Genomic DNA, 20,789 nt, shown 5'->3' with positions numbered 1-20,789 from the left:
TTGGAAGGGGAGCGTGTGGAGCGTCAGTGTTTATAGCACGAGCTGTCGGAGGCGAGGTCGAGGTGTTCCCAGAAGGATTGCCCAGGGGCTAAGTAGGCTAGGGCGGAGAAGGTTGCTTCTTACCTGAAATCCCCCGCGTATGAGAACCAACAAGTAGTGGATGGTATTCCTTCAATGAAGAGGGGTTTCAAGTTGTGCCACCGTTATCTTAAGTCTATTTTTCTTGACCTCAACGTCAGCTCTGTTACTTCTTAGAAGGTGCCGCTCGAGCTCGTCACCCAGGTGGATCAAGATCCGCTGACCCCGTCAAAGGAAGAGGAAAACGAAGAAGAGGGGTTTGATGGGGGAGATGGCGAGGAGGCTCAGGATGATGCTGGTGGTGAAGAGTAGCCTATCTCTCAGCTTGGCCAAGGAATCTATGGTGGTCTGTTGGTGTTTCTTCTCAGTTGTTCCGGGGGCTTTTATGCTCCTGTTAAGATCTTGGGGCCTGCATGCCCTGTATTGTCTGAAATCATGAAACTACTATTTTTTTTATTATTATTTTTTAGGCGGCCACTTGGCCTGCTTCTTGTAGGGGGGTTCTAGTTCTTCCCCCTTTTTCTCTCTTCAGCAAAGGAGCTCAGCCCAAGGTCAAAACTTCTAGGCCCAAAGTACAGTTGGGGTAGGTGCCAACTCGGAATTGATGTCAATTTACAAGCGGGCCTTGGTGTATAGAGTGGAGATTTTTGACATTTTGAATGTTTATAACTCTGCAGTAAAATTCAGAAATCTGCATTGGGCATGCCCGTACTTTTTGGAAATGATTAAGATACCCCAAATTAAACTTGGGACTTGATTGGTTAATTTTTCATAATTAATTTAAAGTGAAAAACCTATCCTCTTCAACCTTTGAAGTAGTAAAAATTTGACTGCGGTGGTGGAGTATCTACATTGACCTATTTCCATAGTGTAATAGACAATGATTGCATGAATGAAAATACTCAATTAACGTGTTTACCTCTTATGAAAAGATTGTTGAAGATTCCTTTTTTGACATTTTTGAGGGAGGAGAAGAGTTGGGTGATGGATTCTTGCACTTTTTATTAGGGAAATTGTCTAAAACTCACCATGAGTTTTCAACATTTCTCTTAAACTCACCATAAATTTTCAAAAAATCTAAAACTCACTATGTCAGTAAGTTTTTATTTTCCAAAACTCACCTTCCGTTAGTGCACCGTTAATACTTCTTAACAGAGGTGTCCATGTCAGCATAAATAACTATTTTTATGACCAAATTACCCTTGAATGGTGAATAAGAGGAAAATTGGTCTTTTTCAGTTTTCATTTTTCTTGTTTTTTTTTGCATTTTTAGTGTTTTGTTATAATTTTCAATGTTTTTTATAATTCCTTTTTTTTACATTTTTCTAATTTTTACAATCTATAAATTTTCCTGTATTTTTTGTTATTTATTTGCTATTTTTGTGTTTTTCTATCATTTTTTGGTGTTTTTTCTACAATTTTTATTTTCTGGTTTTATTTTTCAATTTCTATAGTTTCTATAATTTGAAAATATTTTTTTGAACATTTTCCTTTTTCATGTCTAAATATTAAAATGGTAATATATTAACACCCGTTAATTTATTTTGATATATTTTATATTTTTCTATGAAGGTTAAAATGGTAATATATTAACACCCGTTAGTCTGTTTAACATCAAGTTAGTGACATGGTGAGTTTAAGAGAAATGATGAAAACTCATGGTGAGTTTTAGATAATTTCCCTTTTTATTAACTACAAAGTGGGTTTCTTCAATGGCAATTAACAATTGGTGATCTTAATTTCCTCACAAAAGGGTAAACGAATATTTTTCTGAACTTATTTTGTTAAATCTTCACTTGAAATTTTCTTCCATAAATCCTTTTTATCTACCTTTTTTATTTTGTAGAACGATATTGCAATTTGAAGAAATAGTTGGTTAGCCACGAGTGTGGGGTTCCATACCCACACTCAGGCTCTAGTGTGTGTGGTTTCATACCCACACCTAGTTGTTTCTAATTTCTTTTATTAGTAGTTTCTAATTTCTTTTAGTAGTTCTAATTTCTTTAGTTTCTTATTTCTGTTATTAGAAGTTTCTAATTTCTGTTAAGTTGGGCTGGCTACCCTTATTGTTTCTAATTTTTGTTTATTTCTTATTCTTGTAAGGATCCTAAAAGCTATAAATAAAGGAGTGTATGAGGCAGCGGATCATTCACCATTGAACCCCTTCTTTCTTTTCTCCTCTCTCTCTCTCTCTCTCTCTCTCTCTCTCTCTCTCTCTCTCTCTCTCTCTCTCTCTCTTTTCTTCTCTTTAAACCTATAATACAGTAAACAATTATTCTTCTTCTTTTTCTTTCAAGTCAATTTTATGAAAAGAATTTTTTGTTTTAACTATACATACTACACTATATCTGATGAGGGATAATTAGTGACGTGATGACACATGGAGTGACGCAATGAATTAGCAACACTTCAACATCCTCAGACACCTCAGCAGTCCTAGTCACCTTGGGCACCTCAGATCACTCAACCAAGACCGGGGCCCAAGCAGCTTGCTACACTCATCAACCTGTCAAGGTGCCACATAGCCTCCTTCTAGAAGTGAGCTAGCTATCTCCAATCTCCTTGGGATCATGCCGCATGCCAAAAGATCTTATCTTCATCCTGCTCGAATCGGATAGACTTGGAGAATCCTTATCAGCTTACTCAGAGTCCATCTTCGAATGCAAAACTGACTCTGGGTTAGACGGGTCAGTGATCTCAAGCACGCATTGTGAGGCCCACTACAGCTCACCTATATAAAGGCTTTGCCTCCAGCCTCACAAGGTACGCGCAATTTAGCTCTCACATACCATTACTCTCATGCAATCAGCTCTTTACAATCTCCTTCGCTAACATAACCATCGAAGTAACCACAATGGGTAAAGTACCCTAGGAATTTTGATCTTCTTGCCTTGCAGTTCGACTTAGCTATGTACCAGCCCGACATCCGAGTTGCCTTCTAGTAGGGAGCAACCAGACCGCGCATCATTAATTGGCACCGTCTATGGGAACATGCAATAAAAAGCCTTGTTCTCACTCCTTTGTTAATCCTACTACATTGATGGCCTCTTCAAGCAACAACCAGCCTGCCAATGTCAACAACCAGGTCATAGGGGGCCAAGAATAACCCGCAACACACCCTGAAGTCCCTTCTATGACAATTGGGCAGTTCATAGGAGAAGCCACCTCACTCCCACTAACAACAAGGAGGCTAACAGGAAAGGGGAGGTTAGTTAGGTTGTTGTGCAGACAGCAACACCAGAGGTGACCCGCACCTCTCCACTAGCACCAGAGATCCTTATGGTCCCATGGCCTAAGGATTTTAAAGCCCCGAGCCTGAAGTCATATGATAACACAACGGACCCCATAGACCACATTGATAGCCTTCAGGCCCCGATGACTTTCCGAGGTACAACTTGGATGTGGTACTTGGGACTGGCCATGGGCTCGATAAAGAGCTAGAATCACTTTACAAACCTCTTCGCCACGCACTTCGCCATCATCAAGAGGTGCCCCAAATCTGCGACCTGCCTACTAAATGTCGTCCAACGACCAAACAAGATGCTCCAAGATTACATCAAGAGATTCAACTTGGAGTGCCTCCAAATTCCCAATCTCAACCCAGCAGTACAATTCACTGCAACAGTTAATGGCGTCTGCTACCCAGACTTGTGCTAGGAAGTAGAGTTGAACCATCCATCCACTATGGAGGAGTTCCTTCACCAGGCTGACAAGTTCACAAAGGACGAGGAGGTGCTAGGATCTTGGTTAGAGCTATCTTGGAAGAGGAAGTGAGCTAAAGAAGAAGCAGGGAGCAGTAAGCAATGACGTAAGGGCAAGTTGCCGAAGAGAAGTTGGTCACCCCATAACAGGCGAAGTAGGTCACCAAGAAGAAGGATCAGGTCTCCACACTGGAGTTCCAAATTAGGTTGGTGATCCAGAACTCCTCTAGTCTAGAATCAAAGCTACACCACCCTAAATGCAAAGAGGGGCGAGATCTTGGTGCAGAATAAGACAGCCACCCCGCCAACCGCAACCCGAATACATACTATCACTTCCACCGTGACGTAGGCCATGACACAGAAAGCTGCAAAAAATTGAAGGATGAGATCAAGGAATTGATCCGTAGCGTCTTGATGAAACAATTCATCAAGCATGACAACAGAAGCCGACTTGTAGACTAGCCAAGAAAAGTGCCAGAGTCAAGCAGGAACCAGGATTAGGATCAACCACCTTGGGATCCACCACCACCAAAGAGGCCTAGTTGCGGAATGATCAACATGATCATCTAAGGTTCTATAGTGGTAGGTTGTACCAGTCTGGCAGGGAAGAACTCAGTCCAGGAGCTCGAGCATGAAGACGAGAACCCACTGAAGTGTTCTCGTGTGGGTGAAGTCATTTACTTCACCGAGGATGACGCTCGTGGGATCTAGTATCCACACGACGACACCCTCGTTGTCAAGATGGTGATCAATGACTTCGAGGTAAAGCAGATTTTGGTTGTCTCCGAGAGCTCGACCGATATTATTTTCCTAGAGGCCTTCGAGAAGATGCAACTAGAGAGGAAGGATTTGCAACCAGCAGATGTTCTACTTGTCAGCTTCAACAGAGATGTGGTGATGCCCTTGGGCTGTATCAAGGTGCAAGTTGCAACAAGATAAGAGCCCAACTTGGTCCACTTTGAGTACACCTTCCTAGTGGCCACGACCCCGTCCCCTTATAACCCAATCCTAGGTCGGCCCATCCTACATGTGCTTTGCGCGATGGTGTCGACCTACTATCTCTCGGTGAAGTTTTCGATGAGGTACGGTGTAGGGGTAGTACGAGGCGACCAACTAGAGTCGCATAAGTGCTATGTCGCGGCATTGAAGGACAAGGGAAAACTGACGGACGACGTCGACCTAGAGCCACCCCCCGAGAACACAAATGAGCGAGCTCAACCAATGGAGGACACTGTCCTAGTCCCAATCTCTGATACCGAGCCCAAGAAGATGGTCCATATCGGAGATCACCTAGTAGAACCACTTCGGTCTCGACTAATAAGTTTTTTACTTGAAAATTAAGATGTTTTTTCATTGTTGGCAACAAAAATGCCCAACATGGACCCATCCGTAATTACTCATAAGCTTAACGTGGACCCTTTAATTAGGCCTGTCAGGCAATGGAAAAGAAATCTTGCCTCGGAAAGGTGGAGGATAGTAGATGAGGAGATTAGGAAGCTCCTTGCAGCAAACTTTGTTAGAGAGGTCCAGTATCCGAGCTGGGTAGCCAACCTAATGCTTGTGAAAAAGGCGAATGGAAAGTGGCACATGTGCATCGACTACACCAACCTCAATGGGGCTTACCCAAAGGACAGTTTCCCACTCCCTTAAATAGACCACCTAGTAGACGTGATCTCGAGACACGAGTTGTTGAGCTTCATGGATGCCTACTCCAGCTACAACCAGACCCAGATGGACCCAAAAGACTAGAAAAAACTACACTTGTAACCGAGCTGGGCTATACTATTATAAAGTAATGCCCTTTGGACTGAAAAACGCTGGAGCTACTTTCTAGTGACTTGTAAATAAAATATTTTCTCCATTGATTGGAAATAAAGTTAAATGTTATGTTGATGACATGGTCGTGAAAACCCAATTTGCATTCTTTAGTTAATGATTTAAATTATGTTTTTCAAATTTTAAGAAAATTCAACATGAAACTCAACTTGAACAAATGTGTCTTCGAGGTCACGTTGGGAAAATTCCGTGGTTACATAGTGCACCAACATGGCATCGAACCCCACCCTAATAAAATCCAGGCAATCCTAAACATGAGACCACCTAGGTTAATTAAGGAAGTCGAAAAGTTAATAGGCCAGATTGCCGCCCTAAACTGATTTATGTCTAAGTCGGCTATGGGTGTTTACCATTTTTTAAAGCAATAAAAAGAACAAGGACTTTCAGTGGATCGAGGAGTGCTAGCTCGCGTTCAATGAGATAAAAAGGTACCTCAGTTCACCTTCATTGTTGACCCAACCTGAAACTTTACCTCTCCGCAAGCGATGAAGTAGTGAGCTCGGTATTAGTTCGAGAAGTAGACAGGGTGCAACGACCCGTCTACTACATAAGAAAAGTTTTGCATGCAGTTGAGACCAGGTACCTCAACATAGAGAAGTTGGCCTTTGCCTTAGTCTTGACATCTTGGAAGCTACGTCCCTACTTCTAAGCCCATACCATCATAGTCCTGATTGATTGACCTCTGTAGCACATTCTTCAAAAGCCCGAGGTCTCGGGAAGGTTGACGAAATGGGTAGCCGAGCTAAGCGAGTATGACATCTGGCTCGAGTTGTGCCCAGCAATCAAAGCACAGGTCTTGGTACACTTTGTCACCGAGTGCACGATTAGTAGGGGTGGCAACGAGCCAAGCTTTTCATGAGCTTCTCGAGCTCGAGCCCAATTTAGTGGCTCGATTATTAAACGAGCCAAGCTCAAGCCAACTAGAGCTCGATTATTATATATATATATAATAATAATAATATTATAATTATTAATTATTATAACTCTTAATTTTTTAAATATAAAATAAATAATTATTTTATATATAATTTTTATTTTTATAAAATAAATTTTCTCAAAATTGAGCTCGAGCTCAAGGTTCTAGCTCGAATCTAGCTCAAGCTCGAACTTGAGCCTTATAGAATAGTCTTGAGCCTACTACTATTCGGCTTGACTCAGCTCGAATCCACCCCTAACATTAAGCACGCCGACCCCTAGGGTGTTTGAGTGAGATAGAAAGTTGAAAGCATCGACTAATGCGGTGTCTGTCTCGGTCAGGGAAGTCTCGGCTTGGGATGAGAAGCCATGGATCCTCCACATCAACAACTCGTCTAACCAGCATAGAAGCGGAGCTGGGCTGATACTTTACGGGCCTAGAAAAGTAAAGCTGGAGTACACCGTCCAACTTGCATTCGTAGCATCGAACAACAAAGCGAAGTACGAGGCATTGATAGTTTGGCTGAATTTGGCAAGGGAGGTCGACTCTAAGCACGTCGTGGTATGTAGCAATTCTCAGCTGGTCGTAAACTAGGTAGCCTGAGGCCTGGTAGCCTGCCATGTCAGCCTATTTCACTAAGGTTAGAGGGCTCCTATCCGACTTCCACTCCTGGTATATCCAACAAATACCAAGGACTGAAAACATAGAGGCTGATGTGCTTTCCAAGCTGGCCAGTGCAACCAATGTGACAAGAAGAACAATCAACATCGAAGACCTACCATGACCTAGCATCGTGAGGGTGGCAGAAGAGGTTGATCCTATTTTGGCAGCAAAACCGAGTTTGATGGATCCGCTCGTTGATTATCTATGCCACAGGACCCTACTAGCGGATCGCAATGCAGTTCGGAAGGTAGAGGGCAAGTTAGCTCACTACATCATTATTGGCGAGCAACTGTACAAGAGAACTTTCATGCTCCCCTACCTATGCTGCTTGTGTCCTTCAAAGGCAAGCCAGGTGCTATATGAGATCCACAAGGGTCTTTGTGGAGGACACCTAGGGGCCAGGGCGCTTACCCAAAAAGCGTTAAGGCAAGGCTACTACTGGCCTATGATGAAGGCGAACACACTCAAGCTCATCTGGAGGTGTGACAACTACTAGAGGCACACCAACATACCCCACCAGGCTACCGCCGACCTCAAATACCTGGCTAGCTCATGATCGTTTGCTCAGTGCGGAATAGACATACTCGGTCCTTTCCCACCTGCGATTGGGCAGAGAAGGTTCCTTGTCGTGGCGGTTGACTACTTCATGTAGTGGGTTGAGGTCAAGCCACAAGTGACAATCATAGCCCGGAACATACAAGATCTCTTCTAGAGGAACATGGTATGCAGATTTGGACACCCGAAGGTGTTGATATCCAGCAACAAAATGCATTTCAGGGACATAAATTTCCATAATTAGTGTGCCAAGATGGTGATCCAGCAAAACTTTACTTTGGTAGCTCATCCCTAAGCAAACGGACAGGCTGAGGTGATGAACAGGGCAATCCTCTATGGACTTAAAGCTCGACTTTCCCAAGGGTTTGTAGATAGACGAGCTACCTTGCAACCTTTGGGCTTATCGGACTACAATCAAAATGGCGACTGGAGAGACCCCATTCAATCTCACGTATGGAATGGTGGTCATCATCCCTATCGAGATCGAAGTGCCCACCTTGCGGTTAAAGACATACGATGAAGAGGCCAACGACGACGAGTTGTGCACCAACCTTGACCTGGCCTATATCAGGACTGCGGCCTACCAGCAACAAGTAGCTCGGTACTATAATGCCTGAGTCAAGAGATGCCACTTTCGAGATGGTAACCTTGTACTTCAGAAAGTTATGGTACTTGAGCCCGGTGTAGGTAAGCTACGCCTGAATTGGGAAGGTCCCTTTAGAGTACTATGGGTGATCAATGAAGGAACGTACGAGCTCGAGACGTTGGAGGGGAAGCAAGTGCCTCGTGTTTGGAATGTGGACAATCTAAGGAGGTACTACCTACGAGCTCGGGAGTCCAACGTCTACAACTTCACCAACTGCTATAAAATTTTGCTAAGTATAAAAGACCGCCCACCTCGGTGACCTGGTCGAGCCATCCTACCTAAAGAGTACTTCAACTAAATTACACTTTAAAGGGGACACCAAGTCGCTTTAAGCCTAAAGGCCCCCTTTGCCGAATTGGTAACGACCTCGACAACTCGAAAAGCTTAGTCACTTTGGCATATAGGCAGTTCGGGTTAATCCCATATTACGCCCAGTTGGCACATAGCCAATTCGGATTATAACCCATACTATGCCTAGCTACTTCGGCATATAGACACTTCGGGTTAATCCTCTACTATGCCTAGTCACCTCAGGATAATCCTACACTTAGTTTATTTTTTATGAAGTTTCAGGTTCAAAAGAAGTGTTAAAAGAAGATGGATACGAGGTGCGAAGAAATGGACTTCCATTCGTTGAAGAAAACACCGATTACATCATTAGATTGTCCACGTTCCAAGCACGGGGCACTTGCTTCCCCTCCAACGTCTCGAGCTCGTACTACCTATGAGCTCAGGAGTCCAGCGTCTGCAACTTCACCAACTGCTATAAAATTTTGCCAAGTATAAAAGACCGCCTTCGGTGACCTGGTCGAGCCATCCTACCTAAAGAGTACTTCAACTAAATTACACTTTAAAGGGGACACCAAGTCGCTTTAAGCCTAAAGGCCCCCTTTGCCGAATTGGTAACGACCTCGACAACTCGAAAAGCTTAGTCACTTTGGCATATAGGCAGTTCGGGTTAATCCCATATTACGCTCAGTTGGCACATGGCCAATTCGGATTATAACCCATACTATGCCTAGCTGCTTCGGCATATAGACACTTCGGGTTAATCCTCTACTATGCCTAGTCACCTCAGGATAATCCTACACTTAGTTTATTTTTTATGAAGTTTCAGGTTCAAAAGAAGTGTTAAAAGAAGATGGATACAAGGTGCGAAGAAATGGGACTTCCATTCGTTGAAGATAAACACCGATTACATCATTATCAAGAAAGATAAGAAAAGAAGAAAGTTCTTTTACATTGAGCTCGGAGACTCGTCACTTTACATATTTACAAGGGGGTCCAAGAAAAGAGGCAAGGGTTTCAGACATTTTGGGGCTCCTCGTCCCCATCACCAACTATCTGAGCAATGTCTCCCTCAACAGTGTCCTCTCTGGCAGCATCCACGTTGGCCCCAACAGCAACTTCCTCGCTGACCCCATCTTCCTCTTCTTCGAAGTCTGGCTCTAGGTCGACCTGATCTGACAATTCATTGGTACAGGTTGAGGACCTGATGGGCATGAGGTTGAGCTTAGGGTACACCGATCCCATCAACATCTGGCAAAGTTTGAACCCTTGACGGAAAGTCGTGGTGCTGAACTCATTTCCCCGCAGATAGATTGGCGAGACCTTGTACTCCTCAACGGCGTGGGCTTTGGAAGCTTGGACCTCTTTGAGAAATTGGACCTCACATTCAGCGAGGTGGCCATCCTTCTCCTGAAAATCCTTCTTAAGCTTCTCAACGTGAAGCTCCAACTCCCCGACATGGTTACTCTCGCTCACTAGCTTGTCCTTCAACTTGCCGATGACATCAACAACTCGCTCCACCCGGGACTGATACTCATTCACCGTTGCTTCAGCACTATTGGCCCTCGCCATATGCTGTTTAGACTGCTTGACAAGGGAGTGGACTATGGAGTTCATCTGCAAAGAGAAGAAATAGGCTAAGTATAAAGAAACAACTTGAGAATAGTACAACAACGAATTTAGAAGCTTACCATCATGAGGAAACGTATGGCTTTGGCGCCGAGCTCGCCAAACCGCATCTCGAACATGTCAGAGACCTCCTCGGGGAAGATGGCCTCCTTGTTCTTGATTAAGGCGGTCTGGAAGTCAATGATGGTCTACCTCTCCTCAGGTGTCTCCTCGGCTGTTGGAGCTCTAGGTTGCAGAGGGCATGCCTTGGACAACTGGAACACCTTGGTCTCTTGTGATAGCCTCCCCACTTGATCTTCCTTGACTAGGTCGACCACTGGGATTTTGTTCGCAATGGCTGGTACAGAGGGCTCTGGGGAAGATGCCCGTGGAGCCTCCTTGTGAGACACCTTACTCTTCTTCCTCTTCCTTATATTTTGGATGAACCCCAAAGTTGCGACACCTGATATGTCACCTGCACAAGAAGCCCAAGTGTTAGTCAAATCACCATGAAGTGAAGAAAATAAACACCCAAACTTAAGACAACAACCTACCTACAGGACTCAGCCCGACTTGGATTAGCTTCTCCACGGTCAAGAAGCCCTTTAGATTCAACTTGCAGTCTACTAGGTTCCATATCCTAGCTTGCACTTTCTCGCTCAACTCATCCCTGACGTCTTTTACAACCTCTCTCCAGTGCATCGGGAAGGGCCACTTGTTAGACAATGCAACGAAAAAGTACTTACTCTTCTAGGCTAGGACTTTGGAAGGGAAGCCTTGAAGAAGTTTATACCGGGCCTGGTAAGACATGTAGTAACTGACCTTGCCCGAGGTGCTGGTAGGATTTTGTTTTTTTTTTTTTTGCAAAGGACGACGAAGGTTTTACTGTCAAGAGGAAGGCTGAGGTGAAAGAAAAGTGAGATTGTATCGACTAGGGTACTGATAGAGTTCGAGTGCAGTTGATCGAGGTTGACATTGTAGTAGTTTAACACCTCAAGAATGAAGGGGTGGAGCGGAAATCGGAGACCTGCCTTTAGAGCCTCCTCGAAGACGGCCACCTCGTACTCCTCGAAGATGGCCTCCTCAAAGAGAATACTCGTAATGGTCCGAGAACCTATACCGAGCTGCTAGATTATGGATCTCCTTGACAAACAACTCGATGGGACCGAAGTGATTCGACACACTAAGCCTAGATAGTCGGTGGGAAGACAAGGCCCTTTTATGGGAACCTCGTCAGTCTTGGACCGAGGTACCCTCGGCCAGATTGGACCAAACCCTCTGCGCACTAGAATCGCTAGTCGACATAATGAAAGGAAGGAAAACCAAAGGAAATGAAATGAGCAATGGAAGATGACTTACCTAGAAGAAAGAAAGACTAACCTCTAATCAGGCTGAAGATACCGACAACACGCTCTGCGACCTCTAAATGCATCAGAGCTCAAAATGGGACGAAGTAAATGAATCCCCAAGGGCTTTATTTATAGTCGACTTAATCGACCACAAACGATCTAAATCGAGCAGATCCAACGGCTCCCAGGGGTGCAACTATTCATATTATGAGGCCAAATTCGGTTGAGTGTGTTCTTGACATCCGCGGAGTTTATAGTTCACGTGACGTCTGTTCATGCCCGAGATGTGACCTCGCCCCTTATGGTCGAGCTGGTTGAGTTGATCAGGTCCGAATCATTGGTTGGACCTTGACTAAACCAAAGACCTGTCAAATCCAATCAGCTCTTTGAGACCCGCCCCGAGTTAACGATTTCAGGCTCGGGAGTGGGGGGAAATTGTTGAGGGATAATTTGGCCCGTTCAATGACACCATGACACATGGAGCTACAATGATTTGGCGACACTTCAACATCCTCAAACACCTCAGCAGTCCTAGTCATCTTGGGCACCTCGGGTCACTCAACCAAAATTGGGGCCCGAGCAACTTGCGATACTCATTGACCTTTCGAGGTGCCACATAGCCTCCTTCTAGAAGCGAGCCAGCTGTCTCCGATCTCCTCGGGATCATGTTGCATGCCAACAAATCATGTCTTCATCCCGCCCGAATCGGATGGACCTTGATAAGCCTTATCAGCTTACTCGGGGTCCATCTTCGGGTGCAGAACTGACTCCGGTTTAGACGGACCGGTGATCTCATACATGCATCGTGAGGCCCAAGGATTTGCCTCCAACCTCACAAGGTACGTGCAATTTAGCTCTCACATACCATTACTCTCAAGCAATCAGCTCTCTACAATCTCCTTTGCTAACTTAAGCATCAGAGTGTTCACACTAGGTAAAGTACCCCCGAATCACTGATCTTCTTGCCTTGTAGTCCGACCCGAGTACATAGTAGTCTGATGTATGAGCTGTCTTCTAACAGGGAGCGACCAGATCATGCATCATCAGTACCCATGATTGAAGTAACACAAAAGTCAACCAAATAAAAAGAGCAAAGAGAAAAAAACTAAAAACAATAGTGAATCTATTCAAGATTGCTTTTTCTATATGAGGATCATTGAAAAACTAATCAAAGAGATAATGATGGGTAAAATTGAGACTTTTAAAAAACTTGAACCACATATGATGTCATGTGCTAATAGATATAGATGGAGAATTAAGGAATGTTAGGTTTTTGTTTGCTGATGTCATTTAAGAGAGGAGGTTTAAGTCCAATTTAAAAAGTGAGGAGATGTTTTAGTATTTAGGTGAGATATTAGGGAGGAAGTTTTAAGTCTTTTACCCAAAAAAAATGATAAACTCAAAATGCGTAAGTGGCATTGATGTGGCACCATTTCAAGTATATATAGCCACAATACCAAACATTACCTAAGCGTATCATGTTGCTAGTAGTCGACTACTACACAAAGAGATTTCTTGGTAGTTGACTACTAACATCAGCAAAACTTAGAATAATAGTAAGATAATACAAGAAATAACCTAAAAAACATCAAGGCAACAAAGCAAAAGGCAAATAAACAAACACCACCAAAAACACAAAGGGTTTACATGGTTTGACCTTATTGCCTATGTCCACGAGAGACAAAACTTGTTCTTCACTATGAAAGAAAATGAGAAACAATACAGGTACCTTGTAACTTGCAACCCAAACCAACCCTTAACCCTTATACACTCGTTCTCCCTTTCCTCTTTCAACCCAAAGAACAGAAACAATAGAAAAACTCCACCCTTACACCAAGAGCACCATCTTTCTCTCTACCTCTCATTCTTTCTTGTAACCCTTCATACAAAAGAAACCTTTTATATGTAAAACCCTCTTTTAACTTAAAGAGAGGCCATACCAACCATTAGATTCAAAATAATCCAAACCCAACAATCTCCACCTTGGCTTATTTTTCAACCATCTTGGAGATCTACTATTTGTGCCTTCACCTGTTCACAAATACAACAAACCTCTATTGGCCTTGTAAAATACCATCAGCTACACATAACCTAAATCACTCGGTCCTGACTCCACCTGATTCAAACAAAACAACCAATGTACTTGTGTAACTACACTTGAGCTAATAGTCTTAGTTAGCTCCAAAGAGGGACCTCAATCCTTCCTCTCTTCCAGCATGAATATTACTTTCACCAACTTATGTACTTTGGAAAGTTCTAGCACTTGTCTCCGCTCCATTTGTGAAAGAGACTCTCCATGTGGTCACACTACCTCACGCACTCCATTTCCAACATCTCATTGAGGTCATGGGAAAGATCTTGCAATCCTTAGAGTCCAACCAACTCAATGATATTAGATTCCTACACATCTATGGGACATACACTACACCACCCAAAGTGTGAACCACTCCATCAAATATTTTGATTTTTATTATTCCAACATTCGTGATGTCACAAGTAGATCCATGACCCAAGAAGATAGCACATGTCTTCCTCTATTGGAATGTATCAAAATATTCATTCTTGGAGCAAATATGCATAGAACACCCAGAATCTAAAACCCACTCATTTGGAGAAAAATTGTACATACCTTCGGAGATTATGAAAATGTTTCCATCATCATCCAATGCAACTGTCACATTTCCATATTCATCTCCACCCCTTTTCCATGTAGGGCAATTTTTCTTTATGTGACCAAATTCCTTACATTTGTAACCTTGTATTTTGCCCTTTTCCTTGACCTTGGATCTAGACCTGTTGCTCTCAGATTCCTTATCAGATTTTGATCCATTCCCTTGTAACCAATGCAAAACCTTGCCCACATTCATACTTGGGCTTCTTCCTAACCTCATTGCATAAAAAGAGATGTAGTGACTTCTTTTAACTTCAATGTATTTTTCTTGTATAGTAATGTTGTCACCAAATTTTCATATGAATCAGGAAGTGAGGTAAGAAGCAAAAGGGCCTTGTCTTCTTCCTCCACCTTGACATCAACTTTCCCTAGTTGATCCAAGATACCATTGAATACATTTAGGTGTTCCAGGAGATTTCCACCTTTTACCATTTTCAACTCATACAATTGCTGCTTTAGACATAGTTTTGTGGTTAAGATTTTCCCTAAATAGAGTTTCTCTAGCTTGTCCCGCAACTCCGGTGTGGAATCTTCTTCCATAACATTAAACATAATGTTCTCATCCAGGAACAATTGAATCGTACTAACACACCTCTCATTTTGGAACTGAGAACTTGTGCCTTTTATTGTTATTATCTCTTTAACAGTTTTACAAACACCTTGTGAACACCAACCTTGCTCTGATACTAGTTTGTTGGGCAAATTTTGCTGGTCCCTGATCCTAGTAATTGGCTACAAGACAGAGAGATTCTCTAGTAATCGATTATAACAGTATCCTATTGCTAGTAGTCAACTACTACATGAAAATATTTCTTAGTAGTCGACTATTAACTGAGTTGAACTTAGAATAATAGCCAAATAATGCAAGAAATAACCCAAAAAATATCAAGGAAACCAAGCAAAAGGCAAATAAATAAGCACCAACAAGAACATAAAAGATTTACGAGAGTTGGCCTTTCCACCTATGTCCATGGGAGAGATGAAATATGTTATTCTCTATGAAAGAAAATGAGAAATAGTGCAGGTACCTCATGACTTGCAACCAACCCTTAACCCTTGTATACACATTCTCCCTTTCCTCTCTTAACCCGAAGAATAAAACAAGAGAAAAACTCCACTCTTATGCCAAAGCACCCTCTTTCTCTCTACCTCTCACTCACTCACTCACTCTCTCATGCTCACGCGTGCACGCAACCCTACATGCAAAAGAAACCTTTTGTATGTAAAACCCTCTTTAATCTAAAGAGGGGTCATACTAACCGTTAGATTAAAAACAATCAAATGGTTGAAAAAAATAAGACACAACCCCACGTATAATGAATTTCTATTCTCTCCCTTGGATGGTTATAGTTTAGTAGTCTCAATAATGATCTTGAGAGAAACTATCCTACATTTTTTCTGTTGTTTTATTTTTATTTTTTATGTTTTACTTTTTTGCTCACGAGATTGCGTAACAGGGGTAAGCCTGTATCTACACCCATTTCTCTGTTCTTGTTATTTTTGTTTTTCACATGTTTTTGTCTTGTTGGTGTTAGTTTTGGGTAAAATTTCATTGTTATTCATGTGAAGTCTCGATTTTATTTATGAAATTATATTTTATTACTTATAATTAATAGTGAGTTAGACTATTATACCAGGAATACTTGGTAACCATTGTATCATAACAGTCCAGATGTCCTACCCACAGGACACCATAACTGCAAATAGGGAACATCTCTCCATGAATGGTTGCAATATCCTGTGGGTTGGTGTAGGTGGAGTTCTTGTGGGTAGGGGGGCTGAATGTGTATCATAAAAGTGATAATCATTCTTATTTAGACTCGGATTGGAATTGAAACAGTCCAAATACACAAATATATGTAGAGTTTAAAATCTTGTATTTTGTATGTATTTATATTGTACGTATTTATATTTATACTCTTTCTAAACTAAGCTTTCCCAATTTGCTGGTGAATTAATCTTGACACCTAAAATTTAGGTCAAACCTTTCAACTAATAGACACCTCGGCAGTGTTAGTATCAAAACCTTGTCGAAGGTAATGATTTAGGCTAAAAAATCAGGAGAAAATTTGAATTTGGTGTAAACTCTCAAATTATATTATTGATGGGAAAATTTTTGATACGGGAAAGAAACCTTGGAATATATCATTGGCCAATCAAAGCATCCCGTGAATTTTGATGAAGACCATTTGATCATTGGTCACCTATTTTATTTTATGATATTAATTGATTGGCTGTAAATTTTTTGGGTATTATAGTAGATTTTTTATGAGGTTGGATTTCCGACCGACAGAATCCTCATCACACCCATTTCACATTACATTTTCCACACTTAAATGTTTTCATTCACGTGAGAAAGAATAAGGCCCTTAGAGAAACCAAAAGGGCAGATGGCGAACTAAAGTAGTACTCCTACCATTGGGCATTGGATCAGGTTGGAAAGGAGAGTTGGTGAGTAACAGCAGTTAATTTACGTCAAAATTAAGCTTCCACCGTAGCAATTAGCACAAACACAAATGCAATATGACAATAATGGCAACGTGGATGGATGCGGATTTCGCTCACTCGGCAACGCCTCCAATCTCTCGTTGCCGTAGATTTGCTTAATCTTTAACCCATAACCTCGTAACCTGTACCCATTACTAAACAAACTATATTTGAATACTTTGTTTCACACTCATATCCACGTCTTCAACTTAAATTGCATTTTTCTTAATTTGATTTACGAGATTGAACCAGGTTAACATATTCATCATTATATATTTTATAAAATAAAAAGAGAATGGATAAAAATGGCAATCTAACCTTCAGTACATTGGGAAAATGTACATTTTATATACATATTATGTTTTAATTTATGGAGAAGATTACCCTAAATTTAACTTTAAAATGGGACTCAGCAATACCAACAACTTTTTAAAATGTGTCTAATAGATCTCTATCGATTACAGTTCATCAATTAATTTTAGAACAGTCAAAATTATTCTTGGATAGAAGACATTGTTCATTATCTTCTACCTTGACACTGAAGACACTATTCATCATCTCCCATTTCTGCAGTTTAAACTAACTCAGCTCAAGGCGAATAACAGAAGGGAGGAATTTGAATGTTTCAAAATCTAGCAAGATGAAATTGTCCTAGTTTTATTTGGAATTAATTTTAAATGGGTCCAAGAATATTCCAGAGATGGATACCGGAAAAAGATTCAAGAAATCACAAAGATGATGTCTCCAAGACTGACCTCTGAAGACCGAGGAACTTCTCATTCTGTTTTGTTCAGGCATACTCCACTGCAGATAATCCATATTAATGACGAGAGTATGGTCAGTCTACTCCATATACCACTATTTATCTGAGCATGTTGCGGCTTTTGTCTTCAGTTGTTTGGTTCCATCTTCCATTCTCTTTTTAAGGCCTTGGAAGGGAAGATCTCTGACCAATACATAGGTGGTGCCTTCTATGATCACTGGTGGCATAACAGCATTATACTTTGTAATGTGGGGGAAGGGCCTTAAGTTATGTGGACCTCTTAGCTAGAGCCATAATTAATGGTTGAGTAACCATTATATATGCCGATGTTCTTCGGAGTTGTCTTATATTCTATGTTGACAACGTTGCTGAGGAGAGATTGCATATGGCCAAGGCACTTAATAGTAGCTGCAGCTGGAGGATGCATAATCATTATGGGGATTGTGTACAAAATGCTCCATGCTCCATGCATATCTGACATAACTGAGAATATGGTCAGGAAAGATTCTGTTCAGCCACCAGATAGACTAGATGAAAATTTTGAGAATGAAATGCATATGTCGCCACTTCCAAGTTCCAACTTAACTTGAATGGGAGGACTAAAAATAGTTAGCTAGGAGCACAACCATCAACAAAACTTCCTCCATCCTTTGGTTTTATTCGGACTGGGAGCTGAGCTGATATCTTTTCTTGCTTGGTTTTAAAACATTGATTGGTGTTCCTTTGTTCTTTCAATTTCACAGTAAATGGGAGCCTTGGATTGGGGTTTTATTAGGACTGATTTTGTCGACTTTCCAAGCGGATGAGAACGAAATTCCATGTGGATGGTCCTACTAAAGCGGCTACGGATACAACGACTACATACTCTCCAGGTTGTCGTAGATGCCTCAACCGCTTCACTGCCCAGTGCAGCTGCTCTAATCGGAATGTCTCACCATCAAAGAACAGTACTCCAACAGTTGTGGTGGGCACCTACAACCCATGATGGACCCAGCAACAAAGATCTAATCTTCCAGATACAAAGGTGTAGTCCCTCAATCCAATGGCCTTTGGGGGTGCTCGTGCTCAAATCTATGAGAACCAGCACCACCTTTGGCTTGGCACCTTCGACTCTTGCCCATTCAAGTTAGAAGATAATGAATAGTGTCTTTTTTAGAGGATAGCTTTGACATTTTCAAGAGTTTTAAGGGGCACATGTTGTTATTAGTGGTGGCAATTGGGCGGATTAGGTTGGGTGTCGTTTGGGTTGAGTTTCAACCCAACCCATCTAACCCGCCAATCCATTAATGACCCAGTTATGTAAAATTAAATAGGTTGGGTTCAACTCAAAGTCGCTTTAACCCAATCCAACCCGCCCAAACCCATTAATCTTATATTTATGTACTTAAAAAATAAACTAACTCTCTCTTGACAAATAAGTTGGTCACAGCTGGGTGATAATAGTAGTTGCCATTTACATAAATGGTGAAGGTTCAAATCACATTACATTCATGGTTTTTTTACACAACCAGCGAAACCATTTGACTATGTTCAATTTCGGGTTTGACCGGACCAAACCGGTTCAGTTAATGGTGGATTGACTTAGACCGACCCATATCAAGTTTGTGCATGAGTTTGGTCCCGAACCAGCTAACCCGAAACGGGTCAATAGAAAAGTGAATCGGTCCTGCCCGGATTCGGGTCGGGTTATATGAATACTGGTCGGCCCGGACAATCCAAACCATGCAAAGCAAGCATCTGCCAACCCATCACATCGGACTATTTTGGATCCAGGTCGACCCGGATCAACATGTACTGGGCCGGGTCGGGCTGGACCGATTGGTCGACCCAAACGAACCGGACCGAGGTGGTCGGGTCTGTTCATATTTAGACCAAGTTGAGCTGGTCTGAACTCGAGTCAAGTTGATTTGGATTTATGTTGAATTTGGTGAAATGTGTTGATTTAAGATAAAATTAAATTTAATCAATAATTAATAGAAAATTAATGCATTAATTATAAATTATTTCATTCAAATGAAGAAAATTAAAAGCAAAAAGATAAGAAATTAATACTTATATTCGTAGTGGTTAATGGTTATCCATAACCCAACCTATCAACCCATTTCCAACCCACCAAGTAAATGGGCGGGTTAGATACTGAGTGGGTTGGGTGAAAATTTGCCACCCCGAGTTGTCACATGATCAATAACTAATGAACTGTTAATGGTAGGGATCTATTAGATACATTTTGAAAGTTTGGGGTACTGTAGAGATACATTTTAAAATTCGAGATCGAGGATGGGTGTATGAATACCAATCCCACCTACCAGGCCACCACATTGCCATTCTTATTAATGGTAATCGCACCAATGTAGCATATTGGAAGCGTATTTTATGAGATTTTTATTTGAATTTAAAATTAAATCGGATTTGATATATTATTAAAAGTATGAGTTGATTTTTTTATCTAGATAAATAATTGGATCAGTTCCGGTTCTTGCTTGTCCCAAACCGATTTAGACCTAGAACAAATTATTTTATTATATATATAATATTTTATAATATACATCGTATTTTATTATTTTTTTTTATAATTTTTATCATATTTTATGTTTGATAAATAATAAATAAGATAATATTAGTTTAAAATGTTTAATTTATTAACATATAAATAAAATATTATTTTTTTCTATTTTTTATTAAGATTATATTATCAAAATTTAAATTTTAGTTATTACTTAAATAAAAAAAAATATAGTTTTTACCATAAATGGGTCTATCTGGCCCAAACCTAATAGACTTGACTATTAACTGGGCAGTTCTAGGTTTGTGATTTTGTCCCAATTAATAATTGGTTTGAGACCAGTTCTCCCTAAGGGAGGGAGAGGGAATTTGTTATTCTCTGGTTCATCATCTCAAGTAGAGGGCACTCTCACAATAAATGACTATTGAGGCGTGGAGAAGTTGCAGACAACTAGGTTCAAAGTATCGGAAATGCTAAGTGTATCAGAAAGACAATTTTAAGAGATGTATTGGGATACGTGTTGGATATGCATATGTATCGAAGAAAAATTAAGATACGCATGAAAACACTATAATTTTTTAATAAATCATAAAAATACAATATAAGACCTCAACGAGGTATATATACATTAAATTAATATATTTTAATGGTTTTATGAAGAAATACATTGTAGTTAATTATAATTTCATTAAAAAATCTATGCTTAACTATAATTTATAAATTGA

Source organism: Nelumbo nucifera, chromosome 1 (assembly GCF_055504915.1).
Source record: "Nelumbo nucifera cultivar China Antique chromosome 1, China Antique-T2T, whole genome shotgun sequence".
Lineage (NCBI taxonomy): Eukaryota > Viridiplantae > Streptophyta > Magnoliopsida > Proteales > Nelumbonaceae > Nelumbo > Nelumbo nucifera.
The sequence above is the reverse complement of the archived record's forward strand: the minus strand, read 5'-3'. Positions refer to the sequence as shown.